Below are 14,141 nucleotides of genomic sequence, written 5' to 3' on the forward strand. Positions count from 1 at the left end.
TGTGTTACCTTATCATGCTTGCGGGGGCTTTGGACATTGGAAGCGGGAGTGCCCGGTGATGGTGCAGGAGGGTGTTGTTCAATGAAGCAATGATATCAGTGCATTTTAAAACATGAAGGGGCCAAAGTTGAGAGGTCCTAATCCGAACTTTCAGAATAACATGATACAGATGCAGGGTCTCCAACCCATGCAGCAAGTGCAGATGCCATGTGTACAGCCGATGCAGATGCAGCAAATGCAACAGCAGGTTCCCATGGTACCTAGACAGCAAATGCAATTGCCCTTAGAGCCAATGGAACAGCAACAGATGATGCTTCCTCAACAGGTCACAGGTCAAAGAATGAGTCAAAGTAACAGAGTACAACAGTTCCCATTGCGTGGTGAGAATGGAATAAATGAGAAGTGTAAGCTTGCAATGTCCCTAGAAGTCGATCAGAAGGGGCCCTATGTTCAGGGGAAGGTAATGGGTCACAAGGTTTAATTTTTGGTTGACACAGGAGCTACACGCTCTACAGTCAGAAGTGCAGAGGTTCCGAAACTGCCTCTTTCGGGACGTACAGTCAAGGTAGTGGGAGTGGCAAATGAACTCCTGACTAACCCGATCACAGATCTGGTTCAGGTTGAGCTTGGCACTTTCCAGGGATTGCACAGGTTTGTGGTTTACGATTCGAGTCCCATGTCCCTACTGGGAAGAGACTTACTGTGCAAGACAAGGTGCTCAATCACCTGTTCCAATGAGGGAATAGAGGTTCAGACAAACAGTGATGATGAGGGAGACGAGGAGCAGGTTTCAGAGCCTGAAACGGAGACCACAGATGAGGAGTATCCTCTGATTAACTTCTTCCCAATGTTCACAGTGACTGATCTGCCAGCAGACTTGCAGGGGACAGTCCAAGAGAAAGTGTGGGACTTGACAGGGAAAGAAGTAGGACTGATAAAAGGAGTAGATGCAGTTAAAGTCAGTGTGAAGCCAAATGCTGTGTTCCCCCAGGTACAGCAGTACCACATGGCGCAAGATGTCCTTATAAAGGTGGCGCAGTTAATTGCATACTTTGTGAAACAGGGAGTCTTGAAGGAAGTGATGAGCAGTCCATGTAACTCACCAATAATGGGGCTTAGAAAGCCTTGTGGAAAAGTTTGAATTGTCCAAGACTTGAGAAAGATTAACGACATAGTGCTGAAATGTTGACTAGTGGTGCCAAATGCAGCTGTGATTATGTTCCAGGTTCCATGTGATGCAGAGTGGTTCACAGTAGTTGATTTGTCCCAAGCGTTCTTTTCTGTGCCTCTTCATGAGGACAGCCAATTTCTTTTCAGTTTCAAATTCCTGGACAAGGTTTACAATTGGTGCCGAATTCCTCAAGGGTTTTCGGAATCACCTTCCATATTCAATCAGATACTGAAGAAAGATTTGGAGTCATTGGAATTGCCTTTCCAGTCGACTCTAGTGCAGTACATTGATGATATTTTGATTGTGTCTAAAATGAGGGATGAGTGCAAGTATGATTCAATTGCCTTACTGAACCACTTGGGAAAGAATGGACACAAGGTGTCCCCAAAGAACCTGCAATATTACCAGAAAGAGGTGAAATACTTAGGTCATCAAATTGAGAAAGGGTCGAGGAAGTTTTCCAGGGAGAGGGTGATGGCCTTGTTACAGATGAATCACCCAACGACACGGAGAGATGTTAGGATGTTTTTGGGAATGGTGGGCTAATGTCGTCAGTGGATCCCAAATTTCTCAGTCATCTCCAAGCCATTGGTGAAACTGACGGTTAAGGATTGGCCAGATGTCATAGTACTGTCAGAGAAAGAAATGAAGGCGTTTAATGAGCTAAGGGAGTGCATGTGCAGGGCTCCAGCTTTAGGTATGCCTGACTACACAAAGCCTTTTGTTCTGTTTTGTCATGAACGTGATGCATGTTCTTTGCCTGCCCCAACACAGGTCCATGGAGGTGTTAACCGACCAGTAGCATATATGTCAGCTACTTTGGACCCAGTTGCAGCAGCCTTACCGGGTTGTCTGCGTTCAGTAGCAGCAGTTGGTCAAAGCCTCACACAGTGTGAAGGCATAGTGATGGGACACCCTTTAACAGTTATGGTCCCTCACTTAGTTGAGATCCTGTTAACCCGTACAAAGACGCAACACATGACAAATGCAAGACTGACGAAATATGAAACAATTATATTGGGGTCACCAAATGTAACGTTGAAAAGATGTACAGTGCTGAACCCGGCAACTTTGCTTCCAAATGAATACATAGAAGTTGAGGATGTTGAAGATGTAGAACATGCTTGTCTTGAGGTAACCGAAATGTGCACCAAACCGAGGCCTGATATTAAAGATACCCAATTGGAAGAAAATGACCAAATTATCTTTGTTGATGGCTCATGTCTGAGAGATTCAGTAGGAGTGCTGAGAGCTGGATACACTGTATGTACAATATCTGGTATCCTGGAAGCGTCTTGGCTTGAGAGAGTATATTCTGCTCCAGTGGCTGAATTGGTTGCTCTTACTAGAGCTTGCCATGCTTCTGCCCAGCTGAGGGTGACTATCTATACTGATAGCAGATACGGATATGGAATTGTTCATGATTTTGGCCAATTATGGTCACAAAGGGGTTTCCTGACCTCTTCTGGTTCTCCAATGAAAAATGGTGAGAGAATTAATGAGTTGTTGCACGCGATTCAGTTACCTCATGAAATTGCTGTGGAGAAATGCAGTGCTCATTTGAAATCGCAAGACTTTGTTTCAATGGGAAATGGATATGCGGATCAAGTCGCAAGGTTTTGTGCATTGAACTGTATATCGTTTAAGGATCAGTGGGAATTGTTACCTGAAACAGAAAATGAGACATGCACAGGTCACACATTGAGGGTGATTGACACGTTAGAAGAATTAAGATTGCTGCAGGGACGGGCCAGTAAAGATGAAAAGCATTCCTGGGTTAGGATGCAATGTGTACAGAGACCAGATGACTTGTGGGTTTCAGATGAAGGGGAAATGGTTTTGCCAAACAGTCTCCTGCCACAGTTTGCATGGTTCTACCATGGACAAGCACATATTGGGAGGGATGCCATGATCAGGTTGTTCAAAATTAACTGGTTTAACCTAAAATTCAGGCAAGCTGCAGAGGCGATTTGTCACAGGTGTATCATCTGTCAACAGATGAATGCGGGTAAGGGGACTGTGGTGAATTTGAGCCACAGTGGGAGAGCAGGAGGTCCATTTAGCAGAATGCAATTGGATTTTATTGAGATGCCTGTGTGTGGAGGTTTGAGATACGTATTGGTGATTGTGTGTATCTTTAGTCACTGGACTGAAGCATACCCTACACGTAGGAATGACAGTCTCACAGTAGGGAAGCTGCTGCTTAGGGAATTGATACCACGTTTAGGGTTTCCGATCTCTTTAGAATCAGATAGGGGAATTCACTTCAACAACGAGGTGGTCAAGCTATTGTGTGCAGCACTGAACATTGAACAGAAGTTGCATTGTAGTTACCACCCTGAAGCATCAGGACTAGTGGAGCAGATGAATGGTACCCTGAAGTCGAGAATTGCAAGAATGTGTGCAGCCACAAATTTGAAATGGCCTGATGCGTTGCCCTTGGTGCTAATGTCAATGAGAAATACGCCAAACAAGAAAAAAGGACTATCTCCTCATGAAATACTCATGGGCCGAGCTATGAGACTGCCCGCAGTGCCTGCGAATGCTCTTGTGAATATCACGGATGATATGATGTTGGACTACCTCAAGGGTCTGGTTGCCTTGTGTCCTGTGTGTGAGACACTTTAGTGGAGTCATTGATTTATATTCAGTAGCACTTTGACTTCTGGGATTTATAGTTTGACTTTTTATATTTTCTACACATATATATATATATATATATATATATATATATATATGGCCTTCCAGGGCCAGGTGACAACACGTTTTTGACTAGCACTATTAGGGTAAAGCTTATTCTAGACACCTGTCACCACTGTTTTATCAAAAGAAGATTCTGGAGGCTTTAATGCGGGCAAGAACGTTTCTGCACATTTGGTGTATGACATTCTGCTGTTCTGGTGATTTGGTGTGCTTGTGTCTGTGCTGTAATACTGCAATGTGATTTTTTGTCATGCTTTAATTCTGCTATTATGTTCGTTTTTATATGTTACTGTGTTACGTTTACTTGGTAAGTGTTACTTGTTTAAGTGCTGCTGTTTTTCCAGTCAAAAGCAGGACATGCCTTGAAAGTTCCTGTGAGAAGCACTGCCTACGTGAGTAAAATTACGTTGCCCCAGTTCTTCAAATACTTGAGGTACCAATCAACCCAAAATGATGGCCACCACCAGTGCACACGTTATGTGAAATGGCCCTTGTATGCTAAGTGTTTTTATCCTGAAATATGACGTTTTCAGGGTGTCAGGCTTGGGGGGAGGAGGGAATAATTTGGCAGCTGCGACTCATAGTAATACACCAGTGCTCAATTTGAACTAGTGGCTGCCAGTGTGGACCAATGGCACTCAGTCTTGGGGACTGGCACTTATTTTTCCACATCAGACATTGACCTCGAGCAAGAGAGGGAAAACACACCCTGGAAAGAAAAAGGAAGAAAAAAACGGAAAAGTGCCGCAGAGGGAGATGGCAGAGACCTCCATGAGTAAGATAAAGGGAAGTAAGCTCCTGACAGTGAATCCAAGCACCATAACCTCAATTCAAGAGTAATACCTTGACATTTAACATTTAAAAGCACCAGGGTGCAGGTTTGGCACCAGCACTCCTCCTATTACAATTTAAGCACTGTCCAGTCCAGCCAACAATTCAGAGACTAGATATTGAGAGTGAGTCTAATATGCAATACAACACACTTTGTGGCAAGGCAAGTTAACATATGAATTTATAGTAATTCCAAAATAACATCCATTACAGGGCGTTTCCTCCACTCGCATCATTATTCCGTTTTAGCAAAAGTTAGATACAAACTCAAATAAGTCGACTAAATCCAGATCACTGACAGAAGGATTATCAACCACAAAGGCCTGCAAAACATTAAGAAGTTCATAGGACATTGAACTGGCAGGAGAATTTAATCACAATTCCAAACATATTTGACGCCTGTCCTTGTCAACATGGCGTCACCTTCTGTTTCGTGGCTTTCAAATAACAGATCAATGAATTCTGGGAGTTGTAGTGTTTGTTTTAGTTTCAGCTTTCCTTGTGCAGATTAACCTGCACAAGGAAAGCTCAGTATTAGTAAAATCGTTGCACTTTGGCATGGAGAGTGGTGTTACTTGGAACCCCTGTGAGACCTCTTCATCAGGAAATATCCTAGAGATTACCGCATACATTGCTTACATTGCACGTCACTTAGATAAAATGGTGCATTCTCAGTTAATCAGTTATACATTTGCAATAACAGAAACTACAGGTTCCACTATGAGCACACCGACGCTTATTAGGGCAAACCACAGAAGAAAACAAAAAGCAAAGGATGGAAGTACTTGACTTACTAACCATCGAAAATTGCTCCGGGCGCATTCCATTTCTTCATTTGTCTTCTCTATTCCATTAAAGACAGAACAATTTGAGCCACGTGGTGCGCGTCATGTGATCTGACTTCGAATTCTGAGGCACAATAGTACCGTAAATGCAAAAATCACACAGTAACAATGATGGGTCACGTCCAGTTGAGGTTAGAATAAGAGGTAAGATTTATATTGTAGATATCCCAGCCACAGTCAGCTGCAACTGACTCTCAACAGCTTACACATGAATCTCATCCCATTCCACATTCCATGTTCCTGGTTGGAATAGGGTGATAAACAGATAGACAAGCCAGGCACCACACAAACTTCTTTTGTCCATGAGGGAGGCTCAGGGGTGTGGAATATAACAAAATATCTACTTGTCAATGGGACAGACTGCGTCTTACATCTACTTGTCCTGTGAAAAGGCCACCTGTCTCTTTAATGCCAATTAGTGCAATAACAAATTACGGTAGCAATTTCATTATATATTAGCCTCTCTGATTATGCAAGGTCTCATACAATAGTACAGTTTGAATAGTAGCAATTTCCTTTTGCCACCTTTCCACAGATCACATAATGGGGCCTGAGCTCCAGGAATTGATTATCCCATATGAATCTGTGCAAACCTACTAACTTGTATGTTATTAGGGAAATAAGCAAAAGGCTGAATGCCAAAATCAGACCTATTGGCCTTGCCGTGCTTGTTTATTTTCATGTTTCCCACAAACTTGTTAAATATGATTACACTGATTTTCCATTATGATTTTGCATCAACACATTCTACTAAAGGATGTTTCAAATAAATAAATGCTACCTAAAATTACATAGTAGATTAGCAAAACCTTTTTTCTGAGCTGTATTTTTTAAGAACATTTTACTTCGAAAGTTAAGAATCATACTTCCTTTCAAGCTTCCTCAAACATTTGCATCTCATCAGAGAGCATTCTGGGAGCATTATACGTAGTTTCATATTGTTAAACTTTGCAAACATCTGTACACGTTTTTATAATAGAACCAATCTCAGTGCAGCCCAAGCTTACAACAGTTCCTTAAAGCGTTCGCCCTAATAATAAAAACTTTGAATTAATGAACCATAAATACAAGTTCAAACAGCATTCACAAATGGATGCAATTGTTATTCTAAATGCAGACTATCCCCTTCCTGATCTATTATGTGGTGCTGTAAACTGTCAGCCAAAGGGTTTGTCCTGCAAGGGGTTGGGCCTACCTGTCCTAGCAACAAACTAAACGTGAAAACATGTAGTCCTTGATCCAAAACATTATGTCCTTGGTGTGGTGCTATAGGAATTCCAAATCCCTGGAGTCACATCCAGTGGTATCTCCTAAGCCAGTAGTTCCCAACCTTTTGACTTCTGTGGACCCCCACTATATCATTACTGGAACCCAGTGACCTCCACTGAATCATTATTGGAATCTGGGGACCCCCCACTTATTCATTACTGAAAGCTGGGGACTTAATCTGTTAATATTATTTAATTTTCTAAGCAGTTGCGGACCCCCTGAGGAGGCTCTGCGGACCACCAGGGGTCCCTGGACCACAGGTTGGGATCCACTGTCCTAAGCTAGAGGGATGAGAAGGACCCCTAATCGGGGTAGTGAAGATTACCAGTAAGTAACTGAACATTACCTCCTCATTGGGTCCTCCTCGTCCCAGTCCTAATAAGTGAGGAAGTAAGTAAGCAGAAAGAAAACACAGTTGCACCAAAAGAAACACGCAAATGTGTCAATTCAGGGAAACATCACTATGTAGCAGTAGTAGACAAAATAACAGGCTCAAAATGATGATCAAGCTCTAGAACACATAGAAAGATGGTAATGAGTGAGGAACGTAAGAGGAGAGGACCAAGTGGTCACCTTGCTAATACCCAAAAAGAAAACACCCACAGCCTCCGCCCGGGAAGCGGACATGGCCTGAGGTGACCTCTCTGGGATAACAGCAAGAAGCGACATCCCCACAGCAATATATGCGCAGGCTCTAGGCTGCCTGACCCATCTACTCAGAGACTGGGTGGAAACCTTGGAACCCTCAGAGAGAAAACCACAAGCAACAAAAACTGTACTGAGACAATCTGACTGAACCAAATAGGATAGAAGAGCCCAGCTGACCTCCACGGCAGAGGGAAGGGCTGATGAGGAGTCAGTAAAACAGGTAAAACAACCTCCTGTGAAAATGAAACAAAGAAAAAATATCAAGAAACCCATGATCCAACCAGAGTACAACCCAAAACTGGAAAAATACAAGGGGGGAAACACAGCCACAAGAGCCCCCAACACACCCAACTGCTTAGCCGAAGAATGGCCGCCAGGAAAACACCTTAGCCGACAGCCAAAGCAAACAGCCACATCCAAAGGCTATAATGGTGCCCCTGCAGCCCCCCAGGACAATGGGCAAATCCCAGGAAGGAACTGACCTTTGGTCAGGAGGCTGCTGCCCCCGAAAGCCCTCGAAGCAACATCAACAATAGGGGAGACAAGGCAGACACATCATCAGAAAAAGGGGGACAAGCGCGGAGGGCACAGTAGTGGAGGCAACCAACAGGCCTGCCCTCCCAACCAGCACTTTGCAACACTGTGCGTATGAGCCAACAAGATGATACTATCAATCGAAAAGAAAGAATCCTAACTTCCGGAAGAAAAGCAGCACCCAGGAGAGAATCCAAATGTGCGCCGATGAACAACCGCCACAGGGAGGGAACAAGGTGAGACACCGGAAGGTTCACCAGGAAACCAAAGACGTTCAGGAGCCTGAGCACCAACCCAAAATGTGGAGGGGCACACAGAAAAGATGCTGCAGAAAGAACAACACCGAAGAAATGCAAGAAGCAAAAAAGGGCCAACAGCTTTGTGAACACTAAGGAAGGTGAAGGCAAGCCAAAAGGAAGGACCCGAAAGTGAAAGTGCAGGCTGAACACTGCAAACCACGGGAACAGCTGACACACCCCAAATACCGGCACGTGGAAGCAAGCATCCAGGAGATCCAGAGTGGCCAAGAAATCCCCTACAGGAGAAGAGGAATGACAGATCGAAGGGACACCAACCTGTAATGTTCCACAATCAGAAATCTGCACAGAAACTGGAGGATCAGGACAGGCCGAAAGGAACTGTCAGGATTTGGGACCAAAAAACAGGGTTGAGTAAAACCCTAAACCCCACTGCACTTCCGGAACAAGACAAGTGCCTGGTTCAAGAACAGCAACTCGATGCCCACCTGGAGACTGCAGCACGTCATGGGAACCAGTGGAGAAGGAGGAAGCCTGGAGGTGGAACAAGAACATTGAACTGGATCCGAAAACCACGAGCCACTATGGAAAAAACCCAGGCACCGGACACCACTAGTCTCCAATGAGGAAGAAAGGCTGTGAGGCGACAGCCCACCGCCACATAGACACAACTGCTGCTGGACAGAAGAGGTGCCAGAGGAAGAAGGACGGGCAACAATATAGAATGGGGCCCCCCAACCACAGGCCCGGGCACGAAAAAGGCCGACAACCTGTGGACTGAAAGACACCATGACCGAAAAACCCATGCATCTCATCCGCCCCTTGCTTGAAAGGACTCAGTAGCATCACCAGCTCAGCAGCTTTCACAACCAAGGCAATGAGGTCAGGACCAAACAACGTCTGTCCCAAAAAAGGCAGCATATAAATGAGTGAATATAGCCTGTATCCAACCGCCAGGACTTCAACCACAAGGAGTGCCGACCCACAATGGAAGCGCCAGCCGCAGCAGTGGAGGCCCAAAGATAGACAAGAGCAGCATCACACAAGAAGTTGAGACAAAAGTTCCATACTGGCCAACAAAGCCGAAGGAACCCCAGGAGCCCGGAGACAACCAAATAAAGCAAGGAAGACTGCTTGAAGAACCTGAGTGGCAAACACAGAATAAGCATTGGTGCAGAGCCCATTATCAGAAACAGCAGAAGCGCACTACAAAGCAGACACCACCCTCTCATCTGCAGTATCAGTGAGGACAGCAGTCTCCGAAGCCAAAGCGGAAGAAGAGGACATTGAAGGAAATGAGGAATAGCCACCATAACAATGTCACTCCACCCTACAAGCAGCAGACCATGAATGACCACAAGGAAGGGCAAATGGGCAGAAGGAGAAGCAGCGTACTGAGACAAAAACTCCACCCCAGCAAACTGCGGAGCAGGCAATCCAAACTGCTTCCCAAAAAGGGACAAAACCTTAACCAGATCAGACTGGATATAGCACCCTCAACAGACATCCAGAACAACAGCATCCCAACGAATCACAGATGGGCAGCAGGCAGGACTATGTCTGGCAAGGCAGCACCTAAGGCTACCGTAACCAAGGATTGCAAACCAACTCCAGAAATTGCAGGATGCCCCAGCTTCCACCAGCTCACAAAGCTGGGAATGGAGACGTTCCACCACATGTTGAGCCATAACGCCTTCCGGTCAAGCAGGCAACAACAGACACAGAAACACGCAGATGTGCTACTGCAGCACCTGTGCTAGCGGTATGAAGGGTATCCACAGTAACCGAATCTCGCCACGCAAGACCGAGACTGGATAGAAAGTGCAAAGAGACGAAAAGTGTCCGACAAGAGACACACACCAAGGAGGAAGTCGGCAAAACCATTCCTCACATCAACTGCGCTCCAGATGCCATCAGAGCGTCCTGTCCCAGCACAGAACATGGACAGGGAGTGCGCTGGAGCCGGGAACAGAAAATCGCTGTGCGCCCCCACAGCACGGACCAGAAAGAAACACACGATAAGCCAAAAAACAAGACAAAATACAAAAATTTACTCACAGAGTGCGAACGGAAGGACAACCAGCGAACTCACCGCTCGGGACAGGAAACAAAACAGGACGAGGCAGGGGGAAGGAGTTGTTTAAAAAAAAAAGGAAGAAAGACTTCAGTGTTACTACTGTCAGGTGGAGGACAAGCCTCAATTGTTAAGACTGGGACGAGGAGGACCCCATGAAGGGGTAATTATGCAGTTACAGTGGGTGGATATTTTCACAACTGAAATTGCGATAGCTAATAACCGGTATCAGTAGTTTCAGAATGCAGAATTACCACCAGATTACATCGAGATCTCCTAGGTAACAGGGAATAAGATGCAGAAATCGGAGTTATTGTATCGATTTCTGTATATTACTGCTTAATTGTGGTCCATTTTGGAGTGATAAATTCCACCTGGTTTGACCTGGAAGGTTTGTCCCTGGAAACACAGGCATTAGTATTATGTTACCTGTAATACCGATTTTGGTGGAAACACTACAGGGTGCACATTGCCCTAAGCATTAAACTCTGGAGCATAACGAGAAAGATGGTTCTAGAGTTTTAGCGAGACGAGTTCTGGGAAATTGTGGTTAAAAACACAATTTGTTCAACAAGCACCACTGTGGCTAGCAGACCTGTTTAAAAGGGCAAACAGTTAAATGAAGAGAAGGCAACAGAAGGAAGGAATCTATTGGCTATGGGAGACTCGTGTATAAATAATATATTTAACTAAAATATGTTGAAGCGGGCCAATTCAGACGTTTTGCCATGCTAACGAAATTGGAGGAGAACAACTAGAATGTGTGCCCACCGATCCCAAAGAGGAACCAACAACACTGCAGACAAATATATCTGAGAGAGTACAGAAGGCTGGTAATGGCACCATGCACAGCATTATGCAGTTTTTTTTTTAAAGAAAATCCAGTTTACCGTACATCAAATCTATCTTTTGGAAGTGATACATTGGGGTAAGCAGCCTTCACAACGACTCTGCCTCAACTCTGCCATAACCACGCATATGCTTTAACCACACATATGCACGGTTAAGGCAGACAGCGGTCTAGCTCTGGGGATGGGCGGATCAGAAATAGGAACATGAAGGATCGGGAGACTTAATTTGGGTTGGGGCCGGGTTGGGGAGGGGGTAGTTTTCAGGGGTCATGGTCAGTTTTAGGGCTCAGTGTGGGGGAGGTTGTGGCTAATACAATAATTTGTTGGTATTAGCTCTCCTAGCTCGATGGAAATGATTAGTCTCAAGCTGCTTTTGACCGCAATATATTTCCACGTTTATTCCCAGGGTATCTGTCAAGTGGTTTGTAGCCCAGAAAACACGCTGAAAAAGATCATATGGAGCGAACCTCTGAGGTTTTGTAAGGGAATTTAAACATTTGACAATATTTATTCCCATTGTCTGAAGCAAACTAATTTGAACAATAATAAAGTGCTAAAATGTAGGGATAATAGTGTTTTAAAGATTTGTTTAAAAAAGGCTGCTATTAAGGTGAAAACGCCCACAGCCCACGTTTATCAGCAGCTATCTCTTTATGCGCCTTGCAGCTCCAGCCATTGATGGGACATGTAGTACTCTGCTGCAGCGACCACCTTACAAACAATACATGTGAGGAGAAAAAGGCTACATTTCCCCAAAACGCAGGAAGTTGCTCTTGGCAGCTCCCAGCTGGCACAGTCGTGCTCTTTCAGTACCAGGTCTCTTGATTACTGAAATTACTGGTAACCACCTTGCCCACCTACTGTCCCAGGTTGTCACAGATCTTCCGGGATATGGGCTGGCGTGAACTGCTGCTGAATATCTTTGTGTTTGGCATTCTTGGCCCACATTTGCTTGAAAGACTAGATCTAAATAAGCACCAGCCAGCGCAGCGGGACCACCTTTATGCCCTGGCCAAGTGTTGCTACCCTGCTGCCAGTTAACAGTTGGGGCATCTCCAAAGGACACTACGTAGTTATGTTGCAGGAAAATGTCCCTCTTTCTTGTTTACAAACATTGGTATTATCTGTACGGTGCATGTTTACTGCTCTGTGCACATGGAGAGCAGCGATATCTGGAATTGTATGTGTACCAGAAGAAATGTGTACTGGAACTGCCTATGGTTCAAAAACACATGTCAATACTTGATAACACCTAGTGAGTTTAAGAAACAGGACAACGTTCCTTTCCTGGTAACTTGCATTGGTGTAAAATGCATTCGGAAAAATACTAAGCACCAACGAGTCCAACAAAATAAATCAGGCAGCTTCCTCTTACTTTGGAAATGTTGGAAGGTGGAAATTCAGTGAACTATGGAGGTCACCTCCCTGGACATGCCATTAATTACACACTATGTTTCCAGCTTTAGAATGGGGTCTTTGGTTGGCAGTCAGGTTACCCCCAGTCCAAGCAAGGACCCTCACTCTAGTCAGGGTAAAAGAGAATAACCCTCAGCTACCCCCTGCTCACCCCTTTGGTAGCTTGGCACAAGCAGTAGGCTTAACTTCAGAGTGCTAGGTGTAAAGTATTTGTACCAACACACACAGGAATTTTATGAAAACACTACAAAATGACACAACACAGGATTAGAAAAATAGAAAATATTTATCTAAACAAAACAAGACCAAAATGCCAAAAAATCCACAATACACAAGTCACGTTATCAATTAAAAACTAAAAAGAGTCTTCATGTAATTTTAAACACAACGCTAACGCTGGTAGCGTGGAAAGGTACCTGGGTGAGTCAAAAATAACCCTGCACGGGCGAGTGTGCGTCAAAAAGGGCTTGCGATACGTTGATATCACTCATGAGCGAGACTGTGCTTCGTTTCTCCTTCAGTCGAGTCGGTGTGCGTCGTTTCTTCTCTCCGCAAGAGAGTAATGCGTCGATTTGTACCACACTCTCGGGTCAGGGCAGGCCTTGCGTAGTTTTTGCACGCCTAGTGATGTTTGTGTTGGAAATCCTGCTGCACGATGATCCGAAAATCACGCAGCGCGGGTTGCGATCTTTTGGTCACGTTGCAGGCGAGTGTCGATTTTCAGCCGGTTAGCCGGCGGTGCATCGATTTTTCAGCCGCAGATCAGAGTTGTGTCGATCATTGGCCCGCTCGGCGGTCGGTGCGTGGATTTCTCACTCTTGGTCTGCCAGCTTCTCTTTTTAGGGCCCCAGGAACTGGATGGGCACCACTTAGCAGAGTAGTAGTCTCAGCAGAGGCTCCAGGTGCTGGCAGAGAGAAGTCTTTGCTGCACACCGAGACTTCAAACAACAGGAGGCTAGCTCTAAATCAAGCCCTTGGAGAGTTCTTCACAAGAAGGAAGGCAACACAAAGTCCAGTCTTTGTCCTCTAGCACAGGCAGAAGCAGCAACTGCAAAAGGGCTCCACAAAGCACAGTCACAGGCAGGGCAGCTCTTTTTCCTCAGCTCTTCAGCTCGTCTCTAGGCAGAGGTTCCTCTTGGTTTCCAGAAGTGTTCTAAAGTCTTTGGTTTTGGGTGCCCTTCTTATACCCATTTTGCCCTTAGGCTTACTTCAAAGAAAAGTCTCTCTTGTTTGTGAAATCCTGCCTTGCCCAGGCCAGGCCCCAGACACACACCAGGGGGTTTGAGACTACATTGTGTGCAGTCCTTTCAGGAGTGAGTGACCACTCCTCTCCTCCCTCCTAGCACAGATGGCTTATCAGGAAATGCAGACTACACCCCAGCTCCCTTTGTGTCACTGTCTAGTGAGAGGTGCAACCAGCCCAACTGTTAAACTGACCCAGACAGGGAATCCACAAACAGGCAAAGTCATAGAAATGGTTTAAGCAAGAAAATGCTCACTTTCTAAAAGTGGCATTTTCAAACACACAATCTTAAAACAACC

At 45.1% G+C, this 14,141-nt stretch overlaps 1 protein-coding gene across 5 annotated transcripts in view; it reads right to left on the bottom strand.

Annotated features, from left to right (window-relative positions):
* Positions 1-14,141, bottom strand: part of LOC138265798 (phospholipid scramblase 1-like) — a 194,405-nt gene that overhangs the window by 67,280 nt on the left and 112,984 nt on the right. Inside the window, exon 1 of one of the 5 annotated variants that reach the window (XM_069213854.1) lies at positions 10,317-10,371. The exons of the other annotated variants lie outside the window; for them this stretch is intronic. The gene's annotated coding sequence lies outside the window, so the exon portion shown is untranslated. Of the gene's footprint in view, positions 1-10,316; positions 10,372-14,141 lie in introns of those variants that run through there. 5 annotated transcript variants of the gene reach the window in all.

The sequence above is a fragment of the Pleurodeles waltl genome, chromosome 11 (genome assembly GCF_031143425.1).
Source record: "Pleurodeles waltl isolate 20211129_DDA chromosome 11, aPleWal1.hap1.20221129, whole genome shotgun sequence".
Classification (NCBI taxonomy): Eukaryota; Metazoa; Chordata; class Amphibia; order Caudata; family Salamandridae; genus Pleurodeles; species Pleurodeles waltl.